The sequence below is a fragment of the Aphis gossypii genome, chromosome X (genome assembly GCF_020184175.1).
Source record: "Aphis gossypii isolate Hap1 chromosome X, ASM2018417v2, whole genome shotgun sequence".
Classification (NCBI taxonomy): domain Eukaryota; kingdom Metazoa; phylum Arthropoda; class Insecta; order Hemiptera; family Aphididae; genus Aphis; species Aphis gossypii.
In genome coordinates this window covers 19496649-19514522 of record NC_065533.1, presented here as the reverse complement: position 1 = coordinate 19514522, position 17874 = coordinate 19496649, and the positions used below count along the sequence as shown (strand labels likewise).

At 24.6% G+C, this 17874-nt stretch overlaps 1 long non-coding RNA gene across 1 annotated transcript; it reads right to left on the bottom strand.

Moving 5' to 3' along the window:
* Positions 1–3402: 3402 nt before the first annotated feature.
* LOC126552070 (uncharacterized) lies at positions 3403–6377 on the bottom strand. Its single transcript, XR_007605928.1, has 3 exons — positions 6272–6377; positions 4236–4653; positions 3403–4007 (listed from the first exon to the last, which is right to left on the bottom strand). It is a non-coding gene; the product is annotated as an uncharacterized LOC126552070 (long non-coding RNA).
* Between the last annotated feature and the right edge of the window lie 11497 nt (positions 6378–17874).

Below are 17874 nucleotides of genomic sequence, written 5' to 3'. Positions count from 1 at the left end.
TCTTAGTTCTGCGTACCTAATTCCTAAAATACTTTTATAAGTATTAATGAGGGCTATAATGGCTCCGATACAAAAAAAAATAAATAACTAAAAGTATAGTACTCTTTAAGACAATTAATAAATTATTGTGTTTAATTAGATACAAAAGAATAAATCTTAAGGCAACATTACAAAAATTAGCATAAGACAAAATTTGAAATTTAACTAATGAATTAAGAAAAATTAAAATAAAACATATTTTAATGCCTCTAAATAGCCAGCAAAATATTTCCAAGCCTCAAAATATACGTAACGTGTCGTTTATACGAGTAACTACGTTTTGTAGTTGCTGAAATGTAAGCAAAAACAATCGATCATTTACTGACATTGCATTTTTTAAACAATGTATGTTAGTTGTAATAAATAAAGAAAATTCAGTAACAATAAAACCATTTGAAGAAATCAGTCTTTTGACTCGAACATGTCTAAGGTGAACTGAAAAATTAGACATATTTTCACACTTCAAAGATATTATAATTTTATCATTAGACTGTTTTTCGACACCTAAGAGCGACAGGTAAGTTTGATGTTTATGAAGAATTAGATGTGTAGTATAAAAGGCACTACAACAGGTAAAGATATATTCATAAATATCGAAAACCAATTAAAAAAATTAGAGCTTTTGTTGAAAAAATTACCAAGAAAAAATATGAGTGTTATAAATAAAAGTTTTATTGGGAGAATCAAGACTAAATGATTGACAATTTAAATTATGGGTGAATTCGAAATGCATAAGGTTTGAATTGTATTATTCACCAAATGTACTATGTAGCAATATCTCGTTTTGGAAAAATTCCATGGATATCAACCATAAACCATGTTCAATAAATGGGTTGGCTCATTGATAATTCCAGTAGTTTTTGGAAGAAAATAAAGCTGAATGTGGTGATGTTATTTATTTCACAGACTTCATTGGTTAAGTAGAGGTGTAGGGTGTAGCTTTAAAACGTTTTTTTTTTACTCTAGGGAAGAAAATGAATTATAAATTATTTATGAATAAAAGAATAAAAGAAAGAAAAAGTATTCCCTAATTATCTAACAAAAATTGGACACTCATTCTTGCTTTTTTAATTGGCCGCATTTTAAAATTAATTCAAGAAAAATAACAAGAAAAAAACTTCTAGAAAATATATACTTAGTTGTTCAATGATTTTCAGTTAATTTAAATTGTTTTATCAATAAAACAATAAAAGATGAAAAAAAAAAATTAAACCATTTCGCTTGTTGTAAAAAAAGTCACAGATATATTTTAATGATATAATTAGGAAGAAGGTAAGAAGAAATGGTATATTTTTTGAATAATATTGAAGTTACAAAATACAATTTTTAACCAGATTTTCTGAATTTTATTCAATTGACTTCAAAATTAAATTATTTCAGAACCGATTTTCAGTTGATATTGATGACTTTGAAAGTTGTTTGCAAAATGTATATTTGTAAGCAAACTTTTTTCACTAATAAAATATTAAAAAAGTAAATATGCTTCACGATTAACCAATGGTCACTTGAATTCTACACAGAAAATGTCTGCAGCGAAAATCAAATTAACGATCAATAGTCTATTAATGATCAGTCTGGAATAGCATTTCAGTCCACCGTCTGCACCCTACTTAACCTAACCTAACCTACCTAACCTCCGATAAAGTGTGGTTAATAGTACTTACTACTTAATACCACTTAGTTAACATACTTGGGGTGAAACCAAGTTTACTTTAAAATAACTTATTATGTTATTCATCTAAGTTAAAGTGTATTAAAATTCACGACTGCTAACACCAATAATCTATGATTCTTCAGAACTAGATGCATCAACATCAACACATTTTTTATAGGCGGCTCTATTTATTTAATATTTGAGGTTTATGTGATAGAAAAACTAAATTCATATGCGAAGAACATAGAACATTTTAGTTTAATCATTGTGGCTAATATGGTATGACTAATATGTTTGGTAATTAAATAATGTCTTGTACCAATAAAAAATTATATGGAAAAAATAATGAAATTGAAGTTAAAAATTAAATCTTTAAATAGAAGATAATGATCACGTGTGCGGAGTAACTCATATATATGTGTTTCTATTCCAAAAGTTAGGTCTTGATTGGCCACACTGAAAAAAAAATTAGGCAATTCACCCCGTAGTAAATAAGAAAAAAATGTCTAAGCGATCAAACACGTCATATGAAGATTTCCAACGACCAAATTGAACTAGTGATAGAGATAATAATGATAAAAATTAAAAGCAATAGTTGAGACAAAAGCGATAAATAAACATTTTTATTAAACACATCAAATAATTCTTCTTTGTATCTTCTATATTAAACCGTACAACCTGATAAATCGCTCAAACATATATTAAATTATAAACTTAAAAATTAAAACATACATTGCACTAGTACGATCTATCATTTCTTATTGTATTTCATTTTGGAGAGGTACATTATACCAAACACATCTTTACAACTTGAGATAACACTGAATTCACTGGTCAAATTCATTTTTAATATGCTTCACATGTATTAAATCTCGAAATTATATAGAAAATTAAATATATTAAATGTAAAATTTTTGTATCTTAAAAATATTAACTTTCATCATTACGACAGTGCTATTCTACCCGACCTAATTCGAAATCTAATATCATTGTTCCTAAAATTAGAACAAATTTTGGACAGTAATGTCCTCAATACATGTTTATACAATTTTGTTATTATCACAATTTAAATGTAAATAATTTCAAAAATTTCTCAACGTTTAAAAATTATATTAATACTTTATTTTAGTACCTAAGTTTGTTTTAATTAATTTAACTAAGATGATCTGTTATCTAATTCTTTTATATTTAAAATATGTATCTGACCCATAGACAATAAAGATATGGATAAGGCGAACCTATGTTAAATATATTTAAGGCCGTGTTCTTGGAGAGGAAGGCAATTGAATCCTTTTTATAATGATAGTAGATACTCCATATAAGTATACTTGTTTGGCCTCAACTGGACTCCTTAAATACCACTGGTAAGACCTATATGTCCTATCCACATCTTTATTATCTATGATCTGACCATATTATAAATTATGAAACTCTCTCCTCTAGCATAGAAATTAGCTTTTGAAGAGATCAATCAATTAATTGATTAATATGCTAATCTTAATACTTGTAATGTAAATTTGATTTGATAGAAATCAAACTTATTATCATTTATATATATTTTTAGCTTAAATAAAATCTCAAATAGACATATAATAAGTAACAAAATATAATTTAAAGTGAAAAAAATCTCCTAATCTAAGTTATTTATTTATTTAAAAATTAAAACGGGCAAACACAGTTACAATTAATAATAAAACATACGTCTAAGATTTATATAAATGTTTATTATTACATTACTAATTAATCTTACATATAATACGACAGTACAGATAGTAGTATAATTAATAAATTGACATGTTTAAGTATAATAAATGTGATGTTTGACAAAATTATGATCAAAAGAATTCACCAAAAAAAAAAAAAAAAAAAAACATTAAAAATACAAAAAAAAAAAAAGAAAATATACAACAATGAAAGCTATAGAAATAAAGAAAAACTGTAGAATGTAACATTTAAAGGATAGCCAAAATATTATTTAAGTAATAATTAAAATCATTTAGTGAAACACAGGAAACCAGATCAACATTTAAATAATTTACAAGTTGCATTAATCTATTTATAAGGGCATTTTGACCATATTTTGAACGTTGGAGTGGCATATAAAATGTATACAACTGCCTAGTTCAAAAATTTGGTACATAGAAATTCAATAAAGCAATTCCGGACAGTTAATATCCCCATTATTTAATTTAAAAATAAAACATAGATCAAGCCTTTTTCTTCTATTTACAAGTGTTTCTAATTTTAAGTATAACAATAGTGGTTGATATAATAAGTGAGGAGCACGTTCGATATTGCATCTTAATTGAATAAACTGTAAAAAACAGTTTTTAATTGAATCAATGCTTTTTATAATTAAAATATGTTATTAATATTAATTTAAAATACTTTAACAAACCAAAATAACACATTTTAGTTTATAATAAAGAGTTAAACTTGAACACACTTCTATTAATATAACCATTGATTATACATTTTAATATGTATAATCAATAATATAACTGACATAAGTTAATTTTGAAAAATGTCATATTTAACTTACATAATTAATGAGGTTGCTGTCATAAAGCTCTCACTTTGTCTTCGCTAGTGGAAATTGTTTCACAAGTATCAATTGCATCAATTATGCATCAATTTTTCTGCTGTTTCTTTAGATGCTTTAAATTTCTCAATCTGTGTTTGTTTATTTTAGCTCAGAACCTAATAAAAATTGATGCATGCGTATTATAAATTACATATAAAATACAACTACTAGTTGTTTATCTTGACTTCACCTAATAAAAAATAAACACAGCACCGCTATTTTGGTACACCATGATTAAACTGCACCTCACTTGGATAAAACTAATTTGTCCAATACGGTGTTTTTCTGTGGCATGGTGGATTAAATATTATTTTTTTCTGATATTGAAAATAATCACTGAAATTTTCGTCAAAATCGATCGAGTAGTTTTATGAATCTATAAACAACAAACATATTACCTTTTAATGATTATTTGAATAACAAACAATAAATTAGATTTTATTTTATTAAAAACAGTTAAAAGCAACTCATGGCTCTCAGCTCTTCTTTTAATACCAATAACTTTTTTTTTTTTTACTTCTAGAACCAAAACTAGCTAAAACACCCTATGCTAGAGAAATATGTTGATTATTAATATTGTTGATACTGTTATATATTACATTATATTTTTATTTTCTAAAATTTAAATGAAAATATATATTTATATTATACGGAGGGGATTTTATTATTGATATTAAATAACTAAACAACCAACTAAATACTTCAGGCAGTCTTAAAAAGGTTATTATTTTGCTTTACCTTTTTTATGTGAAGCCAATGTTGAACTTTTGACTAGGTACTTTTATTATTTTTATTATGTGTTTAACTTCAGATAGATCAGATGATTCTTGAAAAATATTTACTTATGTTTTGCTTCTTCGTAAAGCTAAATTTATATATATATATATATGTATTAAAATAAATAGCATATTGTGTGAATTCAATTTATATCTTGTATTGAGTTTGTATTGGATATAGGGAGATACCTATTGTAGATATACTATGTAAAAATTTAATTATACCATCTACATTTTAAAATCACAACTAAGTTTAGTCTGATAAAAATGGAATATATTTATGCATTATAATAATATATATCATGATATTTAAGTATAAAACTATGTTTTCTAGCATTTAACCACTGAGGAATTCAAGTTTGTAGGTATTATTATTCTTATTTTTTTAAATTGCTTGAACTAACATTTAAAGTTTTTATTTGGCAAACACTTACTACAATCTACATTCCTTATTAATTTAATTATTATAAAGATCTGCATTTATCTAATCATATTTGTTATTTGACACAAACTAATACATTTTATCTTCATATAGATTTTATATTCCAAAAAGTGGATACTTATTTCTTCTTATTGAATAATTCTATTATAGAATATAGTTTATACATATTTTATTTTAGGTAAATTAAATTGTATGTGATATGATTGATGTCTGTATAAAATTTAGTTTGTTTTTATACTGTTGATATTAGGCGCATGTATTACATTATTTAAATAAATAATCTGTGAAGACATAGTAAAACTAAAATTTTAAAATAAAAATAATTAGGTACATCATAAAACCAAAATTTGGTTTAATATTATAACAAATTAAAATTGTTTTAAACATGTAACTTTTGTGTTAGCAATATCTTCAGCATCATTTAGAACTTAAAAAATTGTATTCACTTTAAGAAGCATTCCCACGACTGGTGTACTTGTCCAAAATTTGGTGCTGGTGGTTACTTCTCATGCCGTCAGATCGGCATAATTGTAGGTACAATTATTTGTCAATGGTGCCATTCCCGAGGGTTGTCGGCAAATGTGACACAAGTCAACAGCCAATATTACTCGTATTATTTGTCAAATACGCCAGTCGTGTGAAAACCGTAATTGTCCACTGATCAAATGTACAATTATTGGTGTACTTGACAAGTACACCAGTCGTGGTATACTGTATACAGCTTTATATTTATAAAAATCGCTAGGTACTTTACAGAAATGTTGTACTATACATACTGTATATTCAGGAACATTGGTACTGTAGATTAGTGTGAATTGCATCAAGTCTTTAGTAATTTATTTATTAATGTCGACGAATATTAAAATTTAGTGTTATCATTTTGAAAACTAATAATTAAAATCGCAGTAATAAATGTTATCTTTTGAAAGAAAAATACTGTGATCAGAAATCACTGATATAGATAAGATATACAAAAAAATTTGCTTTAGAATATTAGTAGGAGAATATTTTTAATTTTGCGGTGGATGCTAAATCTTAACGGCACAGCTCTGCTAAAATATAATTAAATACTATCGTCCTAAACAATTCTGCATATTGTTAGACAATTTATAAAATCATTTTATACTGCAAGAAGTGCAAAGTTAGAATTAATACCTATTAGTTTATAAAATATTATAACATTATTGTTGAATACCAATTATTGTAGTTTATTTGTAAAAATTATTATACATCATAATGGATAGTTTATTTATATAGACATTTGAGCAAATATCTCAGCGATTATGAATGAAAATAATTCATTTTTTACAATTCAACCGTATTTTACTGTGTAAAAATGAAAATGTTTGGTGAGGTAACGTCAAACGCGACGGCTCGTTTTTACGGCCGAGTCCGCGCTCCAGTATATCTTATCTAACTCAGTGATTGTGATAGATTTATTTTTACCTCCACATAAAAATATTGCCTCCGCGTCGTATCATCTTTCTTGTGTTGGAACCTTCAAATCCTATCCCAGTTCATAGAGTAATATTAAATATTTAAATAATAAATATCAGTCTTTGTGCCAGTTATCGTTAAAATGACACTTTTGACACTATCATATTAAATATTCACGGTTATCAAATAATGTGAAAAAAATCATTTGCTTATTTTAGAGTTTTGACTTTGCCAGATTTTGAAATCCCAAAGCCCGAAAATCATATGATTTTTTTATATAATACTTAAATGAGTAAAATGAACATAAGTGTATACTTATCCTTTTTTAGTTAAATATTTATTAGCTAATATAATAATACATTATTATTTATATTGATTATTATTAGTATAGTGAAGAATGATGCAAAAATTATCTGAATCTATAAAAGGACTTGAAGGGTTTAAACTTTGTGTTTAAGCAGCAGATATCGTAGTGTTAAAGCAATTATAGAAATAGTTGTTTGCAAAAGACATAATTTATGCAATACATACAAATTTAAAAATACATATAAAAACATTATTGCTTATGATTTATGTGTTTTGTACGAGTATATAATAATAAGATAAATCCTAATTATTTTTAATTCTTAATGTACAGTTAATTTTTTTTAATAAATTAGTAGGTATAATGTTTAATTTAATTAACTTCAATATAATACCTAATCTCTTACCAATAATTTAACATAAAAATATACTACAACTGCTTAATATTGTAAAATTACATAATAATAAGATATAATCCTGTATAGGTAATGAATTTTATTCCATAATAAGCAATTCATTTCTATATAATTGATAATTAAAATAAAATAAAGTATTTTATAGGGTAGTTTGATTTAGTCTCATAAATATAAATAAATTTAAATAAAGAAAAACTAAATCCGAACTAAAATATGGATATTAGTGATTCATGAGATATTATAGCAATTAGTTAATACTCATGCCCCTTGAGCAGTTTTAGGTAGACAAAGAAAAGTGCACTACATAAAAATAACAGGAATCTTTGTGCCTCCTTTCGCCCTAAAAAATAAGGAAGGCAAAATAACTTGCACAAGAGTAGAGGAAGATATACGGTGTTCAAGTCTACATCTGAATACGAATAAATGATTTCAATTTTACTACACACACTTATATTCATATTATCAAATAAATAATAAATATCTTAAGATTACATACAATGTTGAAAATATATGCACTATTTTATCTAGAGGTTGATTTCTTTTTTCATACTATTTATGATTTAAAATGTTGATTATAAAAAGATTAGGTGTAGTTTGCAGCACTAAATGTGTATTTGATTGTTTTTTTATCTTGTATTTCTTTTTATTTGCATAGATCTTTTGTATAATTAGAACGTAAGCCAACTTGTAATAGCATAAATATGCTGAAACATTTTAAAATTTAATAAATAAATAAATAAAAGTTTTATATATAAACCTGTTATTGTATTTACTAATTACTTGTATTGTTAATGTATATTCTTATATATACAAAAAATATACATGATTAGTTTATACTTGTACTTTAAAAGGTGCTCATCATAAATAAACTAATAAAAATAATAACCTACAATTTGTGTGTTACTTAACTTTTAAATAAGTCACATTCTCATTTATCTTTATCAAATTGTGTTTCTGAGTCTAATAAAGTAGTTAAGTTATTTAAATAATATTGTAAATCTTAACTTAAAACTTCCTCCTTTGGGTCATTTTTTATTCAAACATGAATATAATACAGAAAAGTATATATAATATATTACTATTTTACTAATATTGTAAATAAATAAATAAATCATAAATACATCATATCATTAATCACTGCTAGACAATACACAATAAAATAACAATCATAGTGGTTTTTTTCCTCACTCTATCTAAAACTAGACAAAGTGAACTAATTTTAAACATACAAATTATAAAATAAATATATTTGTCCCTAATTTAAATGTACTATTTTTATTTATTATTTTATTGCATTTAAAAAAAAATGTTATAATTTTTCAAGAAGGGGTGGGGGAAATACAAAAATTTCCCACTGTTAATTGTAACAATTTTTGCAAATTGAGTTTGTTTTTATACTGTTTATATTTAGTGCATATATTACATTATTTAAATAACAAACTTGTGACGACATTGTAAAACTAAAATTTAAGGTAGGTACCTAAAAATAATTATATCATAAAACCAAAATTTGGTTTATTATAAATACAATTTTAAAATGCAATTTTTGTGTTAGCAATATCATCCGAATCATTGAAAACTTTAATAATTGTATTCACTTTTTTATTTTTAAAAATCACTACTAAATTTAATCAAATGTTTAATACATACCTACCTAAGGCATATCACACATTGGCGTAGTGTGTTTTATGTAAATACTACAGATATTTACTATTCAATCTAAAAAATGTACAATATTGAATAGGTATACTACTAAAAATGATATAAAAATATATATTTATATTACACTGATGAGATTTTATAATGTTTGAATTATATTAAATAAACTTAATAAACAATAGTACTACTCAGTACCAGTACCTATATTTAACTGAAGTCTGTAAGCAGACCGACAGGTTTAGCATTCGGCAGTAAATTAAGCATTTATAATTTACACACATTATTATTTATTAGTTATTACACGTCATATTAGATAAGTACGTACTATGTAAACCAGTGTTTCCCAACCTTTTTACCACCACGGACCATATCGATAAAATTTTATAGGTCGCGGATCACCTTAATTTTACGAAAACTAGGAAAACCTTAAACTTTTATAATTAATATTCAATAGCATAACATAAAAAATTGTAATATATCTACGTACCTACCTACTAATAACATACAATTAATGTATGTTAAAGTAATTTTATAACATTAGAATTAATTAATTTTGTATTAAATATTTTAAATTTAGTAATAATATTATTCAAGTAGGTATTAGACTTCTAAAATATAACTATATAGGATACTGTATATAATAACACAAATAATATAAACGTCACGAACCACTGAACTAAATATACATATTTAATTAATACTAAATATTTAGTTCAGTGTCATGAACATTTAACAAGATATTTAGGTATATATTTTGTATTTAAATTTCATTAATTTTATTTTCATCAGTTATCATTAATACGAGTAGGTAGGTAGGTAGGTACCTAATTGTATATAGTTACCTACAGAAGTGTATGTATTGAAATAAATTGGGTTGAATTGAGGAAATTATTTATCTTAATAATAATAATTTTCATAAAAACTTAATTTTTTACTTTTAGATAACTAAAGATAGTTATCATTCACAGAATTTAAATAATTTTAACGAAATCATTAATAAATTAACTAAATAAAAAATATATGTTCGTAATAAATTTCAAGTTTCAAAATATATTGTTAACTATTTCCCAGACAATTTAGTCATAGATATAAATAATAATATACATTTATACATTTATTCATTTAGGTTTATATATGTTACGGGTAAAGTACGAACATGACGTGTACCAAGTGTACACATTTAGGCATGCATCCGGTAAATTTACACCTTATCCATATATGAACAGTACATATTCACCTTAAATATTACGTACAATGTATGATATGCAGCAATGTGTCGACCACCATTTACAAACACGATTAAAGATATACATAATATCTTCAATCGTGATTGCGAATAAGGCATAGCTTACTTACTCAATCGATCTATTCTTGATGACCGTACGCGCATTTCGGCAATGAAAAGGTTGTCTTGCGCGGATTAGTGTCTGGCTGAACTATACAATATCTAACTGTCTATAACAGCACAACACGTTAGGTTTCCAATGCAAAACTATAGGAGATCATAAATCAATACCGATCGAGGAGGTACCAACAGAATTTAAAGGGATAAATCGTGAGGAACGCTATACCGCGCCGACGACGACAACAACAACAACCGCCGCCGCCGCCGCCGCCGGTGCTGGGTTTTTCCTGTCGCCGCCGAATGGCGTTGCAGTGCTTTCCCCCTCCGATTTTGGACTTTCCTCATCGTCGTCGGGGCGTCTTGTGTTTAGTTTTTTCCAAACGCTGCCAACGGTCAACGTTATAGCGACGTGATAGGAAAAAAACCGCAAATAAAAATATGGCTACGAAGCGCAAACTCTTTCAGTACATAATACAGACCAAGAGCTACTATCAACGAAAAATTATTGAACACAACAGAACAAAACTACAGTCTGTTTGGAATTAAGAGCTCGCCGCTACAGTATAATAGTAGGTAATTTAAGCAATATATTATCTAAATTTTACAAAAATTACATTGCGCATAGTAAACTAGGTACCTATAATGTACGTAGACATTTCAAGTTCTCACTAATATTTCTGAAATATCTATATAAAATGGATATAAAATCGTTATTTTACGAGTAGATGTTAACGTACCTATATGGCATAATCACATTCATCGAAATTTTAACTTTATATATAAGTATATTCATAAAAAATATTTAAGAAATTATTATAACATTTAATTTGGTTTTGATAATTTTATTAAGTAAACCTTAGTTATAAACATTAAAAATGCTATGAATTTTTAATAACAAATCAATTTACATTTTTTTGACGATTTTGTAAATATTTTAACATTAATAAAAAAATGTAGATTTTTTCTGAATCAAAAATATTTTGAAAACTTCAATAAAATTATGTTAGTGAATAAAATATTATAATTACATTTATTTTCAAATCTTAGTGACTTTATAAATAAAAAGTATTTTAGCAGTATTATTATTAGGTATCTACTAAATTGTCGTGTACACTACTGTAATAATTATTCTGAAATTGCCAATTATTCGGTATGTGTGCGTTTAACTTATACTATAGTTAAACAATAGACTATTATGCTATAAAAATACATTTCACTAATCGAGATCTTAATGAAATTAAATATAACTATTGAACATTATGAAATATTTTAATTAAACATAATATGTTTAGTACCGACAAATTATAATTAATTGAATTGGCTATACGCTACTTCCTGTTGATTGTAGTAAATTGTACTAACGTATAGGAGTGCACAGAGCCACAGACTAATTATATTTATTTATTAATAATATCTTTCAAAATACACAAGCTAATAAGATAATAACCACTGTTATTGTTATTGTCATATATTTTTTTTGAGTATATGAAACCATTCTAAATATTTTATTTCTAGATCTAATACGATAATAATATAATATGTATTTATAATTTATATTAATAATAATAACAATACATACATGTTTTATTTATTTACATTAATCTACGACTTAAACTTTTTGAATAATAACAAATATTTAAAATCGTTTGAGGATAAATCGTTATTGTTACGCTATTTCGTAAAAATTTAAAATTCAACCGCACTTAAAATTTTTCCTATAACGATGCTTCGAGTTTTCTCTATAGCTACTTGAAGGAAAAATTATTTAAAACTTAGTGTTGATTTTTTTAACCTTAGATACAAACACAAAATTTTTATGATTTTTCAACTACAAAATTACTTGCAAATTTTTGTGATTTTGACATATTTCGTTGAAATTTGAACTATAAACGCTTATATAAAAAAATTGTGACTAACGATTTTTGATTTGTTTTTTAACTACAATAAAAACTACTCATAAGGAACCATGAATTAAATTTTCAAGTTTTTTTGGCTATCCAAAACTTTTTTCAGAAAAATTGAAAACTTCAGTTGTCTATAAATAGCTCAAAAAAGTCTAAATATTTTGAAAATGTATTAATAACGATAATATAAACATGTGGTGAAAATTTTAAATATTTACATTGATTAGTTTTGGAGTTACTACCATAATATAAAAAATCAATTTGGTCGAAAACTATATGGGTGTAAAAATTCCCTTTTTTCCGTCACTTTTTTTTTGTTTTTCTCGATTTTTTTGAAAACTATTGGAAAATGTTTACTTATCCATTATTTTAATCATAATTGTTTCAACGCCTACTTCGCTACTCCTGCAGTGATCTTTAAAACCCTTAAGAATAGGGTTACTTAGGTGATAGTAAAATATTATATAATATCAGTACTATTTCCATAGTTTAATTAAACTTTTAGCTTGTATACGTTGTTGTGCCGTGTTAAACTGTGTTAATTTGTTAGCGCAAATCATACGTATCTATAGAACCTGTTAAATTTATCTTAAAAAAACTTTATTTGTATTTATCCAACAACCTTTAAGACCAGTTCGTTTAGTAGGAATAGCTAACCAACTACTCATTAACTGGATGGGATTAGGTTCAAGTTTTGACAATCACTTGGTTTGAAAGAACAGAGGAGGTATATTGTAGACTGCAGTACCAGTCAATAGACCTTCCCAGTTATAGTTGATCGTTAAATAAAGAATACGGAGTTTAATATAGGCAATTACAATTACATTTTAAGAACTATATTTAAATATATTATTTAATTATTTCCAATTCTGGTTATGTTTTACCAAAATAGACTTATCGTATGCCAACTACACCGAGTATCCGGTAATCAATTAAACATATTTAAGTGAATTATTAATAATTCGTTCAAGTACTTAAAAAAGACCACCACTTTTTTGAAATTAAATCCTTCAAAATTAGGATTTTAAGTTGTTTACTTGTTTATAATAATAAAGTAAAAAAAAAAAAAAACAATTAAAAAATGTATGAAAGTTTTTAAGAAACTTTCATGTTGAATTCAAATCTATATTTTTTTACAAATAAACAAAATAATTAATATTCATTATTTGCGTTATATGCAACACGTGTGGGAGCGGTGCGTTAATTCATTTTATTATAGTCATCTAGTCACGTACAGACAGTACAGTGTACACTAATAATAACTTATTAGTTATTATACACACGGCACACATGACACGACACGCACTCAAGCACTGAAGTAATTGCCTATATCGAACTCTTTAAAACCTCGTATCCCCAAGACATTGATATAAAAAATTCATATTTTTGTAAAAGTTTTTTTTATCTAATTTAAAGTTTTTTGGCATGGATTATGGAAAACAAAAAAATACAATTGAATTCATTACAGTTACGTTTTATTGTAAATAAATAATTGTTATTAACTTGAGAAGTTGTACATACGTGACACGTCACCAACACATAGTGCGAATCGGTTAAATAGTACTATAAATTATGTCTGAAACATTCACCTAAATGTATTTACTTAAATATATAGGTCATTATAGTATACATAATATGTTTGATATTGCAATGCTATAAAATGTATAATATTAAACTATCTTATAGATACTTTTAGTATCTATTAAACTATAGATCATAATTTATAATAATAAGATGAATAAAAGGAAGTCGGAGGGGGATCTTATAAGTATAATACAGCATTACAGCTTATCATCTGTAATCAAGCTACATCAATTTAATTTTTAAAAAATTCAAATATTTCCAAACATATTTTATCAATAATAGTTTTATAATTAATTCTTAATTACTTAGACATGTTTCTACTGCTATAATCTGTTCATGTTGATTCTCAGTATTATGATAAAATTAAGATATAGGTACCTAACAAATTTTCCAAAACATTAAACAACTTATACATTTTTAATAAATATAGAAAGTTTTAAACACATTTTAAAAATGATTACACTTTTACTAGCATCTAAGTGGTATAATAATAAAGTAATCAAGTTTTGTTTGGCGGTATTTAATATTTCAATAATTTATTTTTACACTAATTAATAAATAAAGTTGTAGATAGTTAGAAGCATAAAAATAATTATTTAGATCATAAAAATATATATTATTTACACATTTTTGATGAACTTACAGTTTAAGCTTATAAGTTCATTCACATAAATAAAAACAAATTGTCTACCATCTACGTTTCAATGCTTTTAAATAAGTAGTTTTTGGTTAAATCTGGCGTAGTTGTAGTTATAGGACAAAGAATAACCCCAATCGGCTTAAACTTGGTTATGTAATCTTTGAACCAATTCGTTTAAAATGTCTAATATACCTATTGAACATGTATTAAAACTATTAACTACTTAATACATAGAATTCGAATTTATTTATTATTACTTAAATTAATTATATGAACGACTTAAAAAATACTTAATGTAATTGTATGCGTAATTTTACACTTACTCCGACTTGCTCTGTAATCTAACTAAAAATTCAAATAAAATTGTTTTGTCTATTTTTTCAACAACTGAAATCAAATATCCTTTCAGTAGTTAACTCGGGGCTTTACATATTGTATTGCTTTATCTACCACATGAATCATCGTTCTCAATAAATAACATGTTTTTAGTACAGAACATATGTATGAATATGATAGAATATAATTTGAAGTTAACAAAACTCGTACATTATTCAAATACATCATGTTCAATTAAACTTTACAGAAAATATCGATATTATAATTTGTTTTAAAGGTAATTTATAAGTTTATATCTATACTATTTTACCTTTGTTTAATATTGGTTGATAATTTAGGTTAACACTGCGTTAATAATTTTATTGTCCTATATCCTTGTAAGTTTTGTAAATTATTTAAAACTGAATACCACAGTCAAATAGATCAATTAAATGTGATAAATTTAAAAATATTGATAATACATTTCTAATAGAAGAATATAATATTATGTTAACGGGATATACGAGAATGTATTTAATATTTTAATGAAATAAATTTTTTCCGCTTAACCTATACTTTGCAATAAATATAATTGTATACGATTAGAATATGCATATTATTGAAATGATTTTGTAAGAGTAAGTTTATTTTTTTATACATATTTTAAATGATAGAATTGATTAATTTAACTTTTAACTATAGTTTAATATGCCAAGTATACTTTCTTTTAGTTCTTTTATTTCTGTTGATTTCTTAAATTCACCAGTACTTTAAAAATGTCTTGTATTATGAGGTAATTAAATTTGACAGTTAGTGTTTAGTACTAGAAAATTCTAAAATGTTGCTATTATATACTATTCTTAGACAACTTTTAGATATTTTTATTCTTTATATTTTTAACTTAAGAGATGTTTAATTATTAAAAGTTCTAAAACCTGAGCATCATGAACTTTATATAAAGTACTTATAATACCCATTTAAAACAAAACCGTCATCACACCATACTCTATATTCAATAGTTTTATAAAAAAATTAGCCTATTACTTATAATATATTCGTGTAATTTGGAACTATCCATAATTTAAAGATACTGAAAATTCAAACATCGTTTTGAAAAAATAAACTTCAGTACTGAAACATCAATTAGATTTATTTGACAGATTTCTTGTATCTAAAAACATAGAAATAGGACGTATTTCAAATTTATTATTTATCATTTCAAAAAAAAAGAAAACTATAACACATGTACGATATACAATGTACATTTATCAACCACAAAATTAAATTTGTTGAATGATAATTTAATTTTTATTTCATGGATTGAGATGAAAAATAAAATAATAATAATTCTACTAATATGACTATTGTGTTAAAGCCGATAAAAGGATGAAAAACAATCTTCCAAAATTATTATAAGCCAAAAAAAACAACCATTATTACTTATTTAACGAAAATAACCCATTTTTTTTTTAAGTTTTCTGATGATTATTTCAGACCTTAAATATGATATTAAGTAATCACTAATCAGTTATTTTTTAAATCACTAGAACTTATTTTTTTGGTACCTAATAATCTTATAGTAGATCGTAATCCCTCTAATGGCTTATCGGTTTATGTCATATACATTTATAAAACATCAGTTAATATTTTAATACACCTGCCTATATGTTTTTTTTATTTTGTATACATTTAACATATTATGTTCTGCTATGATTTTTTTGATTTTTATAATAACTATTATAAATGTCATATTTTTATTGTAGTTTAATATTGATAAATATTAATACCTAGCTATCTAAATGTTGTAACTTTTGTACTTTAAATTTTATATATTTATACATAATAGTCCGTAGGTATTTTATTGTTTTAATTTTTTGTACACTTAATTATTATAGTAAAAAAAGTCTAATTATAAATTAACATTAAATAGATACTATATATATACATCAATATAATTAGTAATTAGTAATATATTATATAAGTAAAATATTGATTAATACTTATTTAATTATTTTCTATTAAAATAGTATAAAATCAAGATTATTTAAAACTAACATCATTGTTTCGTATAGGATTTGAACTTAAGAGAACGTCGAACCCGCAAATGTTGTTTTCGTCTTACACACGTACGACATAGCAAATCTTCATTCACCATTTTCAAAAGTATGCTATTAGTTTTGATATTATAGAGTGAATTGACTTATTATATAGTTTGAAGATGAGATTATTATCTAGGGCCCCACGTAGCCTTTTATTGATATTATTATTTTTAAGTAAGTTATAATCATTTTAAAATTTAGAGTTTCAAAAAGGTTATATAACCTAAAGAATCAATAACGAAAAAGAACTATTTCAAGTATATAAGTTTTGAATATTTTATAATTTTACCTACTGGATATTTTAATATTTTAATGACAAATAACTGTTTTAGATATTATGTTGTAAATTGTAATAATTTAATAAATATTATTTGTGGGATTATCAAATTTTATATATTATGTTATTACATTTTATTTGACACAATTAAAATATTTCAATTAATCATACTGCCTTTTATATCACTAACAAATTAAAGTTAACCACAGTAATATAATATGATATAAATGTGTACTGTTTTGATAATTAATATTAATGTAATAAATGCGATGATTTTGGAAAAATTTAATTCAATCAGCCCTGTATAGGTAATTTTTGTCGCATTATCAATTGTAAAATAAGTTACTAAAAGCAATACAATTTACTTATTAAAAAAATATTCTTATGAATTATAAATATA